Source organism: Gopherus flavomarginatus, chromosome 12 (genome assembly GCF_025201925.1).
Source record: "Gopherus flavomarginatus isolate rGopFla2 chromosome 12, rGopFla2.mat.asm, whole genome shotgun sequence".
NCBI lineage: Eukaryota > Metazoa > Chordata > Testudines > Testudinidae > Gopherus > Gopherus flavomarginatus.
In genome coordinates, this window is record NC_066628.1 from 7,939,045 (window position 1) to 7,956,727 (window position 17,683).

Here is a 17,683-nt window from a genome sequence, read left to right on the forward strand (position 1 = left end):
ATCACACTCCTTCTCTTGGCATCCCAGGGATGCACCTTGCCCAAAAGGTTGCAGGGTGGAACAGGGTCTTTCCTGCTCTTCCTCCTCTCATGCTCCAGGTCAGCCCATGCAATGAACCAGGATCTTCAAGAAGAGCAGGGTGCAGCTTATGTCATCCCACCTACAACTCAGACTCAGCTTGCTTGATTGGCATGGAGGGGCCCTGCCATAGCCCTAATGCAGTGGCTACATGGAATATTTTGTCCTTTGGAATTTTGTTCCAGTTTTATCACTTCAGTTTGATGGAGATGCATCATGTAAAATTCCAGTTGTTCTCTTCCATGGCACACTGCCCTTGTGTAAGCAGTTCCACTAATGGCATTTTTTAATTACAGAAACGTGGCATGGGGAACTATTTCATTTGGTAGTCAAAAGCTTTCCCGGATGACAAAAACATTTGAATTGGCCATGTACTGGTTCTGCGTGACAGAGGAGGCTTGGCCGGCTCCGTGCGGGGTTTAACAGCAATTTCTAAGTGAAATTAAGCCTCACTCATGATCTCAGATAGAACGCTCAAATATTAGGAGGGTTTTTTTTCAGCAGCAGCTTGACAGTTTATCTATCTGTAGAGCCATCTTAGGCTATGTCGGCACTACAAAGTTCAAAGTTGATTTAAGTTACATCGATGTACAGTCATGGCTGTAATTAAACCGCTGTTGCATGTCCACACCATGCTTCACGTGTCAGCAGAACACATCCACAGTAGCAGCTCTTGCAAGGGCACCGAGAGCAGGGCACTGTGGGTAGCTATCCCATTGTGCAACTGGCTGCAGGGTGCTTTGGGAAGGGTTTGCAATGCCTCATGGGACAGGTATAAAGTCACATGATGCAGGTTTCTCAGCCCCATTGTTCCATGGGCATCCTACTAGGTTTCCAGTCACGTTTCAACTGCCCTGGTAACCCATGAGCCAGCCATCTGGGTCAGAAAGCAGGATCCTGCACTGCTCTGCAGCACTGTGCTGTGCGTTATGAGCACAAGGCTGTAAGAGGAGCTCAATGTGGGGGCGATTCACCATCACCCTGACTCCAGCCCCCTCCTTGTAGAAGTGGCAGGTCTGTCGTTCTGCATCAGGGGCAACTATTTGCCTCCTGCTCTGCCTGCTGCAGCTCTTTGGGTTTTACACGGCCCTGCCGCATGTCTGTATCACCGCCCTTCCCCTCCATCCCTGCACAAGTTCCTGTGCCTGGATCAGAGCTGGGCCTGCACAGCCTCCTCTCCCCACAGACCCGTGAGATCCACCATCTCCCGCAGACTCCAGGCAGGAGCCATTTGCTACGTGGAGCCGGCCTGCTCAGCTGGGCAGTTGCTATGTGAGCTCTCCACGCTGAGCAAACAGGAAGAGCACGTTCACACCTTCCTGGGGCTTTAACAGGGGAGGGGCATTCACCTGGGTACCTGGCTACTGGGCAGCAGGGTTCAAAATGGTGGCCAAGGTGGTCACTGTGGGACATTCTGGGATTGACACATCGTGGAGGCCACGTAGGGCAATGCAAACAATGCAGTGTTCACACTGACATTGTGTCGCTTTAACTACATCGCCCTAAGCTCCACGCCTCTCCTCGAGGGGGGTTTATTACGCCGGCGTAACATGCGAGTTGAAGCAGCGGGAGCAGCATTGCAGTGTGTAAACTTGCATAGTAAGGTTGATGTAAGCTGCGTTATGTTGACAAAACTGTGTTGTGTAGACAGGGCCTTTGAAAGACCAGGAAGTGGTTATGGTGAATAGCCCCAGGGCAACAAGATGTAGTTCTTCAGGCCCAAACACACTTGTTAAGGATTCACAAAGAAGCTCAGGCACCTAGAAAATCAGTCAGCTGCCAATCTTGTGAGTGGGGCCTGATCCTTCCAGCTTGCAACCAGATTGGGTCCCATTCAAACATCTGTCCACCGGAGGTGGTGGTGGTGTTCCCATCACTGTGTCAATGTTTATCTAAAGGCGGTGGTGGCAGCTATCTCTCAATACAAGGATGATGTCTGCCAGGGGGAAAAGATGTTAACAGCCTTGGCAGAAGCCTACATGTGAAATATTTTAATGTGGGGAAGCCAGTGTGCAGGTGGCAACCTCATGAAACTTGAGAGGAAGGCGCCCTGGACCCAGTAGCAGGGAAATCCGAAACAACCAGAGGTCTCTGTCCTGCAGCAGCCCTCATCTACCTTTACAGACGCAGAGAACTGGCACATCCTCAAATAGACCTGTTCTGCCATTGGGGTCTTCAGAAGTTTGGACTCCCCTGGGGTTGAAGACCCTCCACCCTGCAGGGCTGAAGCGCCAAGACCCCCTCCCCACAGGGCTGAAGCCCTGAGCCACAACAGGTGCCTTTCGTGGGGCTGAAGCCCCAAGATCCCCTCCCCACACGGAGAATGCCCAGAGCCCAGGCAGGCCCCTCCCATGGGGCTGAAGCCACAAACCCCGACTCTCAAATGCCCACTTTCTGTCTCAAGGGTGGCCAAACTTACTGACCCTCCAAGCCACGGTGTCCGGTGTCTTGTTCTCCTAGGAGGGCCACCCTCAGCGAACAGTTCTGAGGGGCTGTTCAGACAAAGCGCAGTCCAAACTTCTGAAGCTTTCATGGGTGAATACTCACTTCTTGAGTATTCTGAAATTAACTAGGGACAGCAGGGGTGGCCAACCTGTGGCTGCGGAGCGAATGCAGCTCTTCAGAACTTAATATTCAGCTCTTTGCATAGGCACCTACTCCGGGGCTGGAACTACAGACACCAACGTTCCAATGTGCCGGGGGTGCTCACTGCTTAAACTGCGGCTGTGCCCCAGGCCCTGACCCCATTCCACTCCACTCCACCCCTTCTCATAAAGCCCCCACCCCTTCCCATGCCCTCACTCCTCCCTCCTTCCCCCCAGAGCCTCCTGCCCACTGCAAAACAGCTGATCGCAGTGGGCAGGAGGCATGGGAAGGGAGAGGGAGGTGCCGATCGGCAGGTCCACCAACGGGTGAGAAGCGCCGGGGGTGAGGGGAGGAGCTGATGGGGGGCTGCTGACTTATTACTGTGGCTCTTTGGCAATGTATATTGGTAAATTCTAGATCCGTCTCAGGCTCAGGTCGTCCACCCCTGAGTTGCAGTCTCATCTTCAGTGACGTTGTATAAATCTCTGTCCCTCTTGTGTTCCCTTTTCCTCTCCCTTCTCATTCATACTGTTCATTATCACTAACCATTTTCCTAGCCCTCATTTCCCATCCCTGTTTATTTCTCTGTGTCTCTTCCATTCTTCTCTGATCCCTGTCACAGACCATCCCCCTCATGTTCTCCATCATTCCCCAGAATTTATCCCTTCCCTCTCCCTGCCTCTGGTCCTTTCCCCTCTCCAAAGTGTTTTCCTTTCATTGGTTTTATATTTAATTTTCACCCTTTCTCCAGGACTCTCTCTTTCTTTTGTTTTACTTTATCTTTTCCTTGTGTTTTCTCTGTTCCTTCTGGCTCTGCCCAGCCAGCCCCCGACTCTCACAGTGTTGCTAACCCCAGAAGCTAAAAATCATGACGCAGAACTGAAATTGACTCCCCAAAACATGAGGTTTCCAAAAAAAACGTTATATAATGTAGCCTGGTTTATCTTGTGATTTTTTAACTCTCCCTGTCCATGCCCCATGGGTGTGACAAATACAGTGGTGCCAACCCTGCATCTATAGGGGAAGGTGACTTGAGCCCCTGCGGCAGGAGCTCAGGCTGGGAGATCCCAGTGAGATCTAAGGACACAGATCTGTACAAACTGCTCCCTGCTGCTGCTTCTCCCCAACCCCTGATTGATTCGTGCTGTGTCCCTGCCACCCCCACCCCTGCCTGTGCCCAGCCTGGCTGTGAGTGCTACCCCCTGCCCAGCCCCCATCTCTGCCCCTCAGGGCCCCTCTGCGCCTCCTGCAGCCCCAGGGGTTCTTTTCCCCTCCCCCTCACTCCCTGGGGCTGCAGAGAGGGACAGGGAGGAGCTTCCAGCAGCCATAGAGATGAGGGGCCAGGGGCTGGGTAGATGGGAGTCCTCTGGGGTCATAGAGACTTGGGACCATGAGGCTAGAGAGGCTGATTTCCGGTTCCCCCCTCTGCTGTGTCTCAGGGACACAGTTGGAGGGGGGTGTCCCCCACCCAGAACCAGGGTCGGATTCTCTCCCCAGGGACGGAGCCCGGCGGGAAAGTGAAGATCGGGGCCTCGTCACCAGCATCGATAAATGTCACCTGCCCCCCGGTCACAGTCCAGACAAACCCGGATCCTGCTGGGGACCCGGCTCAGGGGCAGGGGGGTCACAGGGGAGGTCAGAGCCCAGAACTGACCCCCCCAGCACCGCCCCACAGCCCAGATCCCCCCCTCAGGCCTATGGCTGATCCGTCCCTTCCTCCCCACAGACTCTCTGGTCACGCCCACAGACCAGTATTGCCCGGCCCCCACCTCCACCTCCCAGCAATGTCTCCCCGAGGTGAATCCCTCACAGCCCAGCACACAGAGATCAGTGTCAAATCTCTCAGGGTTGTTGGGCAGTCGCTGCCGTGTGTCTCCCCGCATCACACTTTTCCGATCCTCAGACAGGACGAGTTCAGGATGAGCCGTGTCTGGATCCAGAGTCACATTCGCTGGAGAAAGAGCGAATCAGAGCGTTAGGGGCAGAGTTCAGCCCTGGGGGAGGCTGGGACAATTTCTCACACTCCCCAGCAGCCCTGTCCTGGCTGGGACAGGGCTGGACCCCAGGGAGCTGCCTCTGCCCTGGGCACCTGAAACTGAGCAGAGGTGTCAGTGCAGTTCCTGGGCATGAACTCAGCACTAAGGTTGGTGTCAGGAGTGTTTGTGTGACTTCAGTGTGGGAGCTCCTCACTCTTCAGTGTGTTGTTGTTAGGGCTCTGTGTGTCATGGTCAGTACAGTTTGGTTGGTAACTATAGCTACAATCTCTTGAAGACATTTTCTGATCATTTAAAGATAATCTCCAGCTGCAATCTCACCCTGTCTGAATGTTCCTAGGGATCCTCCTCCTTTTGTCTCCAGTGCAGATGGCAGAGTGTCTGGAGGGGGGAAGGAGAAAGGAGACAAGATTTCAGGCTTTCACATTTATAACATCATTCCCACTCTCAACTCCTAGAACTGTCTTTTAATTATGACAGAGAAGCCGCCAAGAAATTTAATATAAAAAGGTCTGAAACTGTCTTTTTCCTCTCTCATTCAGATTCAGGCATCTCCCAGTAATGGAACCAATGTCTTTGCAGCCTGACAACCATTCCAGGACAATCTGCAAGTGAGATTTACTTTTCCCCTCCTTATCCCCTCCCTCCCTTCACACCGCAGTTGGTTTGTCTCATTCATTTGCTGCCTTTTGTCATAACCTAGACCCACAGCCTGCAAAGACTTTGGCATAAAAGTAACTTTTCCGACTTCGGTCCCTTTGACACTAACGGGATGTTGAGAGTTTGTGAAATCCTGGCTCTAACTGTGAGCTGTTGGGTTTGTTTACTCATCGTCTTTACGGAAAGCAGCACGATGGGGCCTTGTCCTCCATAGGCAGAAATATAAATAATAGTAAAACCATTTTATAAATGTGGAAATTGAGGGGTGACTCTGCTGTTCAGTGGCTGCAGGGGCTGGTGCAAACCTTGGCACAGGCTGAGGAAGTTCTGAAGCCAGCCAGAGTTACATCCCTATGACAAGTATCAGAGGGGTAGCCGTGTTAGTCTGGATCTGTAAAAGCAGCAAAGAATCCTGTGGCACCTTATAGACTAACAGACGTTTTGGAGCATGAGCTTTCGTGGGTGAATACCCATTTCTTCAGATGCATGTGGTGGAAATTTCCAGGGGCAGGTATATATATGCTAGCAAGCAAGCTAGAGATAACGAGGTCAGTTCAATCAGGGAGGATGAGGCCCTGTTCTAGCAGTTGAGGTGTGAAAACCAAGAGAGGAGAAACTGGTTCTGTAGTTGGCAAGCCATTCACAGTCTTTGTTCAATCCTGAGCTGATGGTGTCAAATTTGCAGATGAACTGAAGCTCAGCAATTTCTCTTTGAAGTCTGGTCCTGAAGTTTTTTTGCTGCAGGATGGCCACCTTAAGGTCTGCAATAGTGTGGCCAGGGAGGTTGAAGTGCTCTCCTACAGGTTTTTTGTATATTGCCATTCCTAATGTCTGATGACAATGGCCCCTGTGTGTCTTGCCCCACGTGCAGAGTGTCAGAGGCCCAGCTTTACATTCCTTTACATTGCCCACGTCCCTCTATCCCTTGTCCACCCCCTCCCTCTCCACCTGCCCTCACCACCCCCACCCCAATCCCAGCCCTCTCAGGAACATGCCTTGTCCCTGCAGCTGCTGTGGAGGAGGCACAAGAGGCCCTTGTGCTGGAGGGACATTTGGCCCAGACTAGCTGCCATACGGGACCAGAGCACAGTGATGGGCTGTGTCCAGCTTTAACAAATGACCTTTAATTTAGGGTGTAAATTTTGGGTGAGGACTTTTAGGCACCAGGGGCCTGGTTCTCAGAGGGGTTGGGCATCTGCAGCTCCACTGACTCTACCTGCAGCTCTGGAGGCTACATGGTTCGGAAGCACCTGCCCTGCAGCTCTCTAGTTGGGAAGAGAGAAATCCAGGTGCCTCAGATTAGGCCATTTTGGGGAAATTGGAACTAAATGTTGTAACCTTCAGTAAGTCATGAATTCATGTGAAACATCCTAATGCCTGGGATCTGCTCATCTGCTCCATTTGTCTGCTTTCCACTAGTTATTAAGTTAAGTATTGAGAATTGGTACAAGGGTCATTTCTTATAAACCTCTACCCAGACACCCAAAATGTACTGCCCAGGAACCATTTCATAGATTCATAGATTCGAGGACTGGAAGGGACCTCAAGAGGTCATCGAGTCCAGTCCCCTGCCCTCATGGCAGGACCAAATACTGTCTAGACCATCCCTGATAGACATTTATCTAACCTACTCTTAAATATCTCCAGAGATGGAAATCCCACAACCTCCCTAGGCAATTTATTCCAGTGTTTAACCACCCTGATAGTTAGGAACTTTTTCCTAATGTCCAACCTAAACCTCTCTTGCTGCAGTTTAAGCCCATTGCTTCTTGTTCTGTCCTTAGAGACTAAGATGAACAAGATTTCTCCCTCCTCGTTATGATGCCTTTTTAGATATCTGAAAACTGCTATCATGTCCCTTCTCAGTTTTGTCTTTTCCAGACTAAACAAACCCAATTCTTTCAGCCTTCCTTCATAGGTCATGTTCTCAAGACCTTTAATCATTCTTGTTGCTCCTCTCTGGACCCTCTCCAATTTCTCCACATCTTTCTTGAAATGCGGTGCCCAGAACTGGACACAATACTCCAGTTGAGGCCTAACCAGCGCAGAGTAGAATGGAAGAATGACTTCTCGTGTCTTGCTCACAACGCACCTGTTAATGCATCCGAGAATCACGTTTGCTTTTTTTGCAACAGCATCGCACTGTTGACTCATATTTAGCTTGTGGTCCACTATAACCCCTAGATCCCTTTCTGTTGTACTCCTTCCTAGACAGTCTCTTCCCATTCTATATGTGTGAAACTGATTGTTCCTTCCTAAGTGGAGCACTTTGCATTTGTCTTTGTTAAACTTCATCCTGTTTACCTCAGACCATTTCTCCAATTTGTCCAGATCATTTTGAATTATAACCCTATCCTCCAAAGCAGTTGCAATCCCTCCCAGTTAGCAAAGTCCAAAACCCCCTATGCAGAGAACAGGGTCAAAGTTACCTATACATAATCATTGGCAATAAACCAATCAAACAAGAGATCAAAAACATGAAAATAGCTTGTACAGCAAAAGCCCTGCCAATTAAAAAGTTCATGCATGTTTATTGTATGAGTTATATAAGATACTTAATATTTGTAACAGTCGAAGATGATGGAAAAAACTAAAATATATGATTTGGATCTGTAAAGAGGAATCTGAACTTCACAGGGAATTTTCTGTGACCCACCTACGCCCCAGAAGAAGGTAACTGGCCAGTACTTCTATAAGGTATGTCTGTAATTTCTTACTTTAATAGTAATTGCAATGGCAAGGCATGCTTGTGGTACAAATAAAGGTTTGGATTAATCAGCTGGAGTGTCTTGGACCCCAAGTATGTGGCATTCTCACCCAACAATTAAATAGATCCATCATCTAATTATCAACCAATTGGCCAGACCCATTCTATTCCCACAGTCTCAGCGGCTCATCCCAATTTCCCCTCCTAGATCCCTTCTCAGTACCTTTGAACTTCCTGAGAGTCTCCACTAGAGCAACAGTTTTCTGGGAGAAATCACTGAGTCTTAATTCTAACTTAGGAGAAATCTCCTCTGGCTGCTGGAACTTCCCCTTCACAGACCTAGAGAGAAATAATTCCACATGGTTATATTTCATTTATTGACTCATTATAAATTCTTGCTAGTGACTCGCTGTTCTAACAGGTCTGGAATTAGAATTTCTCTTCTTCTTCCTGAAAGCAAGGCCGTGGCAGTGAACCCTTCCTGCCCCCCACAAAGGTCCTATTATTATTCTTCAGCTCTGGTCTGGAGAGTCTAGCTCCGGGGACAAAAAGGGAATTGCGTCTCTACGGCCAATTCACACCATGGCCTTCATGCTCTGAGGGACAGGAAGTGTAGAAATCTGTCTTCTAGGAACTCCCCCTTCCCAGCTCATTCCACACAAGTCTTCAAACAGCCCTCAGGTGGGGAAGACTCTTGACCACTGCTGCCCTGGGCTGAATGGTGACCAGTGCCCCATCAGTGACAGGCCCATATTCCATCCTCACTATCCTTGGGCGGCCAGTCCCCCAGGGATGTGACATCTCTAGGAAATACTTGAGGTCAGTCCTTCCCACTGAATGGAGAATTCCAGAGTCTTCTATAAAAGGATGAGAACCACTGGATGAAGTTGATCAGAGAGATTTGTATCCAAAATATGACTTTCCCCACACATTTGGCTGTAGAGCCCTGGGGAGAGGCAGTGGTAACATCACCACCAAGCCCTTTTCCAGCATTGCAAAGGGGGAGGGGGAGTAAGAGAGAGCCACGTACCTGCTGAAGGTGCTTCTGATGTCCTAGAGGAGAGAAATAGAGAGCGTTTCAGTCCCACCTGACACACTTGGCATTCCAAAAGAAGGGGTGTAGGAACTCTGGGGAAAAGAGGCCCCAGGGCCATGTATTTGCTGAGCTAATGAGGCTTTTCCACTTTTTACATCACAGTGTCTGTAACTTTTCAAAAATAGCAGTCATTCACATCTCTGCAATACACATTGAGTTACATGGTGGTCTCTGACTGCTGGACTCCTGTGCCCATGTTTTAGGAGCAGTCTTGTCCATGTGTTGGGGTCTGGAGTATTTCTAACTCAGTCTCACCTGCAACAATTCAGTCACTGGCTTCTCACATTTCTGCTCCATCTCACTGATCACGTTATTGAGACGGGAAATTTCCTCAGATAGTTTACTGACATTTTCATTCTGTATCTTCACAATCTCCTTGTCCAGCTTCTCCAGCTGGACCAGCAGGAGTTGCTCTTTTTCCTCCAGGAACTGCCGCAGTTGCTGAAATTCAGACACAATCTTCTCCCTCTTGGTTTGTATATTTCTCTGTGAAGGAAAATAGGAAAAGGGCTGGTCAGGGACATGGATGGAGCCTGGAGTCCTTTCATAGAGCGCTGAGTGTGTAGGAGGGAGAATTTTTTTCCAAATTCTAAGTCATCTGACTCTGAACAATATCCTGTGGTTACTAGAGAGAGACTTATCTCACATCTTTCCATTTGGCCCCAGAATCTCGTAATGGGACGTTCCCATGTCTGACATGGTCTGGATAGTGTGTTATCGATGGCCTTGGAGATGAGATCCAAAGCAGCGGGAGGTGAAAATAAGAAAATACTAAGGACTGTAAAACAACACATCTGGACAACACCCTCAGGCATAAAAGGTGAATGACAGGAATGGAGAGATTGTCAGAGTACAATGGGACTGCAAGCCAGAAATGAGCAGAGGGAGATTGTTCGGTCAAGAAACTAAGACTTCAAAGCCAGACACAAATGTCTCTATTTAAGCTGAAACTCAAAATAGTAAACAAAGATTGCACAAGAGGATTCCTCAAGAGATAACTGAACATCCCCCAAACTCTGAGCTAACAGACAATGAAAACTGTGAAACTGATGCCTGAATGTGTAACAGTGAGGGTTTATTTTAGTGCAATGGATTTTCTAATTCAAAATTCTGTTATTTCATTCATGTACATTGTTTCCTATGAAGAAAGTTTAATTAAGCTAACAGGAGTTAATATACAATAGATAATAATAACAGTTACAGTAGTTCATGGCAGTGGGTTTCAACCTGTGATCGGTACAGATAATAGATTTCCAGAGTCGCCTCTGTACCCAAATTCAAAATTATCAAATGCAAAAAGGTTGAAACCCACTGGTTTATGGTGTAGGCCTAAGTAGTAATTCCTGCTAAAACAACTAATTTTGATTTACTTGTGATTATTCCCCACTTAATGGATTTCTGCTTTATCAGCCCTAACTCATTGAGATAAAACATAATCGGGCCGGTAGATTGCCCTGCCTCTCGTTATTGCTCTGATTCAGAATGCACCTTCATCCGGCTCGTTACAAATGCAGATTAATAATGACAGGCACCTACCAGATATTCCTGGCTTCTCTTCTCTTCTCTCACTTTAAATCCCAGGAGCTTTTCTCTCTCTTCCCTCAGCATCTTCAAATGGGCTTGAATCTTTTCCTGAAGAAACAGAAACTGAGTTGAGTGGTGTTATTGTTATTGTTAGGAGTCAGAGTGTTGGTGGGAGCTTTTCCAACACAAACAAACACTCTACTGATGAGTGGAGAACCCAGTAGCTTTACGATATCAGCAATACCAAGGAAGTGAAGTCATATTAATGGACGCTGGGAGTGTTTCATTTTCAGACTCCTTGAAATTGTTTGACCTTTTCCCCCCATTGATTTATACCAACATGACACTGGCGTCACATCCTTGGATTTTTCTTTCACAAAGAAAATGATACAAATCCCAGAAACCTCCTGAGATTCTCAGAGGAGACTGATCTCCTCTGAATTTCAGCCCTGAACCCTGGGCACTGGACTAGTTTGATAGAATTGACTTGGGCACTAGGGCAATCCACATTAGATGTTTTCATTGTTGTCAAGAGCAGTCGGGGTTTGCCCTAGTTCTGTCCTGGGCCCTTACAGAGGCAGGGCTGCCTGGGTACCTGTTCCCCAGCTTAGCTTCCAGAAGCAGCGAGTTCCAGAGATTTCAAAATGCTGCACTGTGGGAGAGCAGTGTGAGGATTAATGGAACCACTTCAGCTGGTTCCTCACCCTGACATGGACACCACCGCCCAAGGGTTAGTTTTGCTACAATCCAATCTAATCCCCATGGTATTTGGCATGGACCTGCGCTGTCTGGAGCCCTTTTGTGTGAGGACTCAAGGTGCTTGGAATCCACATGGTGTTTAGGACACTGATCTCCTCTAATGCAGGCCAGCAGCATCTGAGTTTAACCCCTCGTGGAGCAGCACAGGAGTTCAGAATCCCAGTGGGAAACATCATCTCCCTGCAGGGCCTGCCACCTTTATCAAGGCATCTTTCTCTCTAATGGCCTTTTTTAATTACTGTTCAGTCAGGAGATGGCTATATCTGGTTACTCCCAGTTCTGGGTGATGCAGGTTTGGCAGAAAATGTTCCCACTCTCCAGAGTGACAGGTTCTCTGAAATACTCCTGAGAGATGGGACAGGTAGGTTCATGCTGGAATTTTTCCACATGCTCCCTCTGTGGAGAGCTGGACTCAGCCCTGCGGGACAGGAGCTGCCACTCCTGTCCCCACAGGGCTGTCCCTCCACACCAAGCCCACAACCCATCTACAACTTCCCATGACTCACTGGTGGGTCACAAGCCACCATTTGGGATATAGCACCCGAGGGGGTCTCAACTCCCTAACCCTGATTCTGACGTTTCTGCTGAAGCCCACAGGAGGGAGGGAGACTAGGCCATGGAATCCCCCTCCTGTCTGCTACCACTCCCTCGCCTAAAACATTCCCCATAGAAAAGTACAGGCATCTAAGTCTGCACCACAGAAAATGGACAGCTTTGAAATCTGGATGACCTATCGCGATTGCCAGTGTATGCAAACACAACCTTCTTTAACTGTCCCCTGCTCCCAGCCCCGGTTCTTTCTTTATCTACCTGCTGCAGATTGTCTTCCTTAGACTGTGACTGTGGGCTCTTTGTCTGACTTGGGACTCGGGACATATGTGTACCTGGTAGTGTGGGTCCCTTTTGAGGGCACTTAACACTACTTTGACCCCTCCTCTCTCCATTGTGTAATAACAGAGCTAATTTTGACTCCATTTTGAGTCTTGTTACATGCTGCAGAGCTGAAATCACTGATACCTGGGTCTAAGCATTAGACCTACTTTGGGCTAGTGGTGCACCAGCACTGAGGCTCCCTTGCTACCAGCTAAACTCACTGAGTGCTGAAGTTACTAAGAGCTGAGATCACTGAGAGCTGTGTTAAGCGGGGGAGGCTGAAGACATGTTAGTGAGTGGCTAGCAGGATGGCTAGCGGAGAGGCGCGGGAGAGCGGAGCGGACAGCAGGACGGCTAGTGGATTAGGTCCTGCTTTGAGCAGGGGGTTGGACTAGATGAGCCCCTGAGGTCCCTTCCAACCCTGACATTCTATGATTCTATCCAGGGCCGTAGCAACAAAGAATGTGGCCCCCTCCGAACATATGTCTGGGGCCTCTTACAATGCAGAAACGATAAAAAACTAAACAACTAAATTAATAACATTTATCCGCCGACTGCCATTATGAACACAAATACACGGTCCAACTAAAATTCAAAAGTGATCGACAGACAACTGATGTAGCCAATAGCATTATGATTTATCATAATGACTTCACGGTTTTGTTAATAAAACTGACATGGTTTGTGAAATAGCGTCAATAAATGTCACTTACCTAGTTATACCTTACATTTTTTTCCCACTTTTAGGGGCCCCCCTTCTTGCGGGGCCCCCTCCGGTCGGAGGGTATGGAGGGCGCTCGCTACGCCTCTGATTCTATCTCTGTACAGTGCCTGGCACAACAGGGCCCTAATCTCTCACTGGGGCCCAGAGATGCCACTGCCATAGAAATCAGTACATTCTATTGATTACAAATTATTATTGTCATTATTAATGTCAAGATGGAAATCTTTATGGGCATATGGTTTCCACACTGAAATCTATGGCCAAAATCTCCAAATTGAAATCGGCAGGCCTAGCACTCTCTCCCTGTGGCCTCAGGAGTCGTCGAAGAGGAACAATGCCAGTCACAGGGTGTCTGGCCCTATAAAGAGAGAGGGGTCTCAGCCCCACCTGTGATAAACCAGTTCTCCTCCCCAGGTGAGGACAATGAAGGAGCAGTGATCAGAGGAGAGGGAGGTGTCATGTAATCCAACCAGGCCTGGAGTAGGTAAAACAGAGGCCTATGGAAGGCCATAGGGAGAAGGCCTTGGATTTTCTTCAGGGTGATAAGGCTGAACTCTAGACTAGAAGACCTGGGAGTCACTGCTGGGAGAGCAGGGATGCTACTGGCCACAGAAAAGCTTGTGTGGATTCTGTCTTCCTTGAGTGCATCGTGTTCCCCCTCCTCCCAGTGTTTGCCACCACAAATCAGCTGTTTCACAGCAAGAAGCACTGGGAAGGAGGGGAGGGAAGTGGAGCCACGACACGCTCAGGAGAGGAGGTGGAGGCGGAGTGGAGGTGAGCTGAGGTGGGTGCAGAGCACTCACCAATTTTTGCCCATGGGTGCTCCAGTCCTGGAACACCCACGGAGTCGACGCCTATGGTTGCAGGATGGGGGCTTCATTCCTGTGCCCCCCCCAAAGTTTCATGAGGGTGGGACTCCCTTTCTGTCTGTGTGAGGAGCTCTGCAGGAAAAGGTTGAAGAGGATGAGGGCCAACAGGACAGCCCCAGCTACATCCTACTGCTCCCTCAGCCCTAAGAAGAAGGGGAGCACGGACATGGTGGGTGTTTATAGCTTTGGGAGGTGGTGGAAGTGGGGCAGGGCAGACAGGGAAGGGTGGGGTCCTTCAGTGCTCAGGACTCTGTGTATGGGGAGCAGGAGGATGGAGTGCGGGTTCATCACTCCCCCTCACTCCAACGTGTCAGCCTTAGGACGTTTATGGAGGGCCACACTTCCCCTGCATGAGCCTTGGGAGGATTCTCAGTTGCTGGGAAACCTACTTAGGTCTGAAATCCTTCGTTCCTCTCCAGTGGAGCTCACTGAGTGGCTGTCTGGGCCTAACAGAAACTCTAATGCTGGGGGAAGGTGAGTTCCCCAAGGCTCTGGTTATAAAAATAACAATAGGTTATTTTCCTACCTTGAATTCTTTGGCAGCTTCCTCTGCAGGAATGACGATGTGATCTCTGTGCTCCTTGGATCTGTCACACACCAGGCAGATGGGGATTTCGTCCTCTTTGCAGAACAGTTTTAGAGGCTCCTTGTGTTTCTCACACAGTCCCTCTGTTTCTGGTTCCCTCCCTGAGGACAACCTGAGTTCTCTGACTGCTTCCACAACATTCCTGAGCTGCCTGTTCAGCCGGAGGTTCCTTTGGGGAAAAGTCACTCTGCACTGAGGGCAGGGGACGTCGGTAGCCAATCCCTCCCAGAACTGGGTGATGCAGGCTTGGCAGAAATTGTGATCACAGTCTAGAGACACCGGATCTTTAAAATACTCCAGACAGATGGGACAGGTCAGTTCATCCTGGAGAGTTTTTGCTGGATTCGCAGCAGCCATGGCGTCTAGTGCAGGAAAGAGACAAGAGAGGAGTTTAGTTTCACTTTCTTGTTCTCAGAAATGGGCTGATTAAACTTTGTACCATTAGGCGTTTCCTCTATGGGTGTGGTCTCATGTGATTTCTTCTCTGTGGACTGTAAAGAGCCTTTGAATGAAGTTTGATGAGTCTAAATTGTCACCAGCTCCTCCAAAACATGTGCCAGGCAGGGCCGGCGCTTCCATTGAGGCGAACTAGGCAATCGCTTAGGGTGCCAGGATTATCAGGGGGTGGCATTTTGCCGGGGGGGGGCAGCAGGCGGCTCCGGTGGAGCTGGCGCAGTCGTGCCTGCGGATGGTCCGCTGGTCCCACGCGGCTCCGGTGGACCTCCCGCAGGCACGGCTGCGGCAGCTCCACCGGAGCCGCGGACCAATGGACCCTCTGCAGAAATGGCTGCGGGAGCTGCGCGCAGGGCGGCGAAATGGCCGTGCGCCTAGAGTGCGAAAAACTCTAGCGCCGGTTCTGGTGCCAGGCCCCAAACTTTGGACTAGTCACTTGGCTCAAAAAGGGGTAACAAACGACTGGGGGTTTCCACTGCCTGACATGAGGATATGGTGGAGCAGCCTGGGAAGGAGGGTGAGAATCACAGCTGCTGACTCCTACTGCCCATTCCCTACCTGGCCTTCAGGCTCCTTAAGACCCATGTCTCTCTGGTGCTTGTGTAACCCACTGGGGTGTGTATGGAGCTGGTACAGTTACAAAGGGTTGACTATTTAGCATAAGCTGGGGCAGCCTGTGCTTTTAGCTCTAGGGGTCCCTGGTTCAGTGCTGGGTGCGCTGGCCAAGAGAGCAGCCATCACCCTGGTTCTTAGCCTGGTGGCTCCTGCTTCTGTTTCCCTGCACAGTCTCCCCAGCTCTCTGGGACTCCTAGCTCTCTGCAGATGGCAGCGGGTGTGAGGGGCGCTGGCGCTGGGGCTCCTGCGCTGTACAGGGGATGGGCTAACCAGAGATCTCCTGTCTCCAAGGCTCTCGGGCCACTTGTCCAGTCTGGCTGCAGGAGGGGATCTGGGGACAGACAGAGTGGTCCTGGGAGAGTCTGGGGATCAGCCACCTGGGACCAAAAATGGAAATCCAGCTGTGGTGAGAAAGGAGAGTTTGCCAGGGATAAAGAACAGGAGTACTTGTGGCACCTTAGAGACTAACAAATTTATTTCAGCATGCGCTTTTGTGAGCTATAGCTCACTTCTTTGGATGCATAGAATGGAACACACAGACAGGAGCTATTTATACATACAGAGAACATGAAAAGGTGGAAGTATGCATACCAACAGGAAGAGTCTAATCAATTGAGATGAGCTATCGTCAGCAGGAGAAAAAAACTTTGGAAGTGATAATTAAGATGACCCATAGAAGGTGTGAGGATGTGGCTGGTCACAGGGGCTGTCATATAGTTGGATACAATTTTGAAGACTCTTTAATGCAGTGGACTTGGGAATTCCTACCTTCTTGCAGCTGGATGGTGTGAGCTGAAATTAATTTCTTACAGGGGAAGGCTGGCACTGCTCCTTGTTTTGCTGGAGAAGGCATGACTGGAGATCTGGAGCCATCAGTCACACACCTTCATTCTGCTGCTGTTTCGTGTGGCTGGGTACTGCAGCCAGGACTCTATTGTGGCAGAGTGGATCGGAGATCAGAACAGGGGCAGTGCAACCTCTAGGTAAACTGGGCAGTGGCCTAGGGCAGTAAGTGGTTGAGGGCGCCCAGGGCAGTCCTTAAGCATAGGCAGCTGTGTAGGGCACCTGAAAATGTATGGCACCGCTGGGTCTTAGTGTCCACCCAACTGGTTTTCCTATCCCTGTTCTGACCCTTCCTGCAGGCTCTGCTTCTTCCTGGGAAGGGGATCTAGTAGTTAGAAGACAAAAAGTCTCCAGCCTGCCAGACCTATTAGCACAACACTGAAACTGTTAAAGAGCCATTCAAGGGATAATGAAGCCAATTAACAGGCATTTGCCAACCCCCTGGTATATAGTATAGGTTTCTGAATGTAGTGACAAAAGCAGTTGTGCATGACTGTAATATTTACTCAGAACATGTCAGTCTACAGGACCTTAGTTTAAAATTTGCTTTAAAAATATTTCATTAGTGAGTTGGTGAAGATTATAAAATCACATCTCTAAAAACTCCTTGCATAGATTTCTAGATGCACAATCATCTTAAGCCTTCAATGCTTGGATCTTCAGACATATGATTTTTAAAATAAATTCTTCAGAAGACCACCCTCAGTTAAAATACGCATTTTAATTATTATAGTAAAAAAACTTTCTTCCAAAGGCTTTCTGTTCTTTCTGTCCATCTATTTCTCCCTTCACCCCCCTCATCCCCTCACTGAAGGAAGCAACTGCCCTTTGCTTCCAGATAGCTGGACAAAGAGTTTCCCTTTCTTTACTTTTGGCTATCTGATGAACTAGTTTTAAGCAAAATCAGTACCTTAGTAAGATATAAAATCCTTTGTTATGCCTAAAATCTTTGGAAACAAATTTTTTAAAGTTGGTGAAATTTCATAAACATGTGCATTGTTATGGAGATTACACACAGTAAATTAGTGTTCCCTTTTTTCTAAAAGCAATGAACATAGTTATGAACACACTAAACCTCTGTGACTGATTAATTTAAAATAATGTCTGTTTCAGTGAGTTAAAATATGTAGTCCTCTGGAGTGATTACTTTATGAAGGCTTAAGAGTATATTTAAAATATAAAATGAGCTTAGAAATACTGATTAAGAAAATGTAAAAGAGAGAAGAGCTGCATCATGTAGTCCATAATATTTAATGTTGTATTCAGCAAACAGCTGACTCACCCTTACTATGAGTTTTTGCAAATAAATGTCAGAC

At 48.7% G+C, this 17,683-nt stretch overlaps 1 pseudogene; it reads right to left on the reverse strand.

Annotated features, from left to right (window-relative positions):
* Positions 1–3,570: 3,570 nt before the first annotated feature.
* LOC127033301 (zinc finger protein RFP-like) lies at positions 3,571–14,830 on the reverse strand (annotated as a pseudogene).
* Between the last annotated feature and the right edge of the window lie 2,853 nt (positions 14,831–17,683).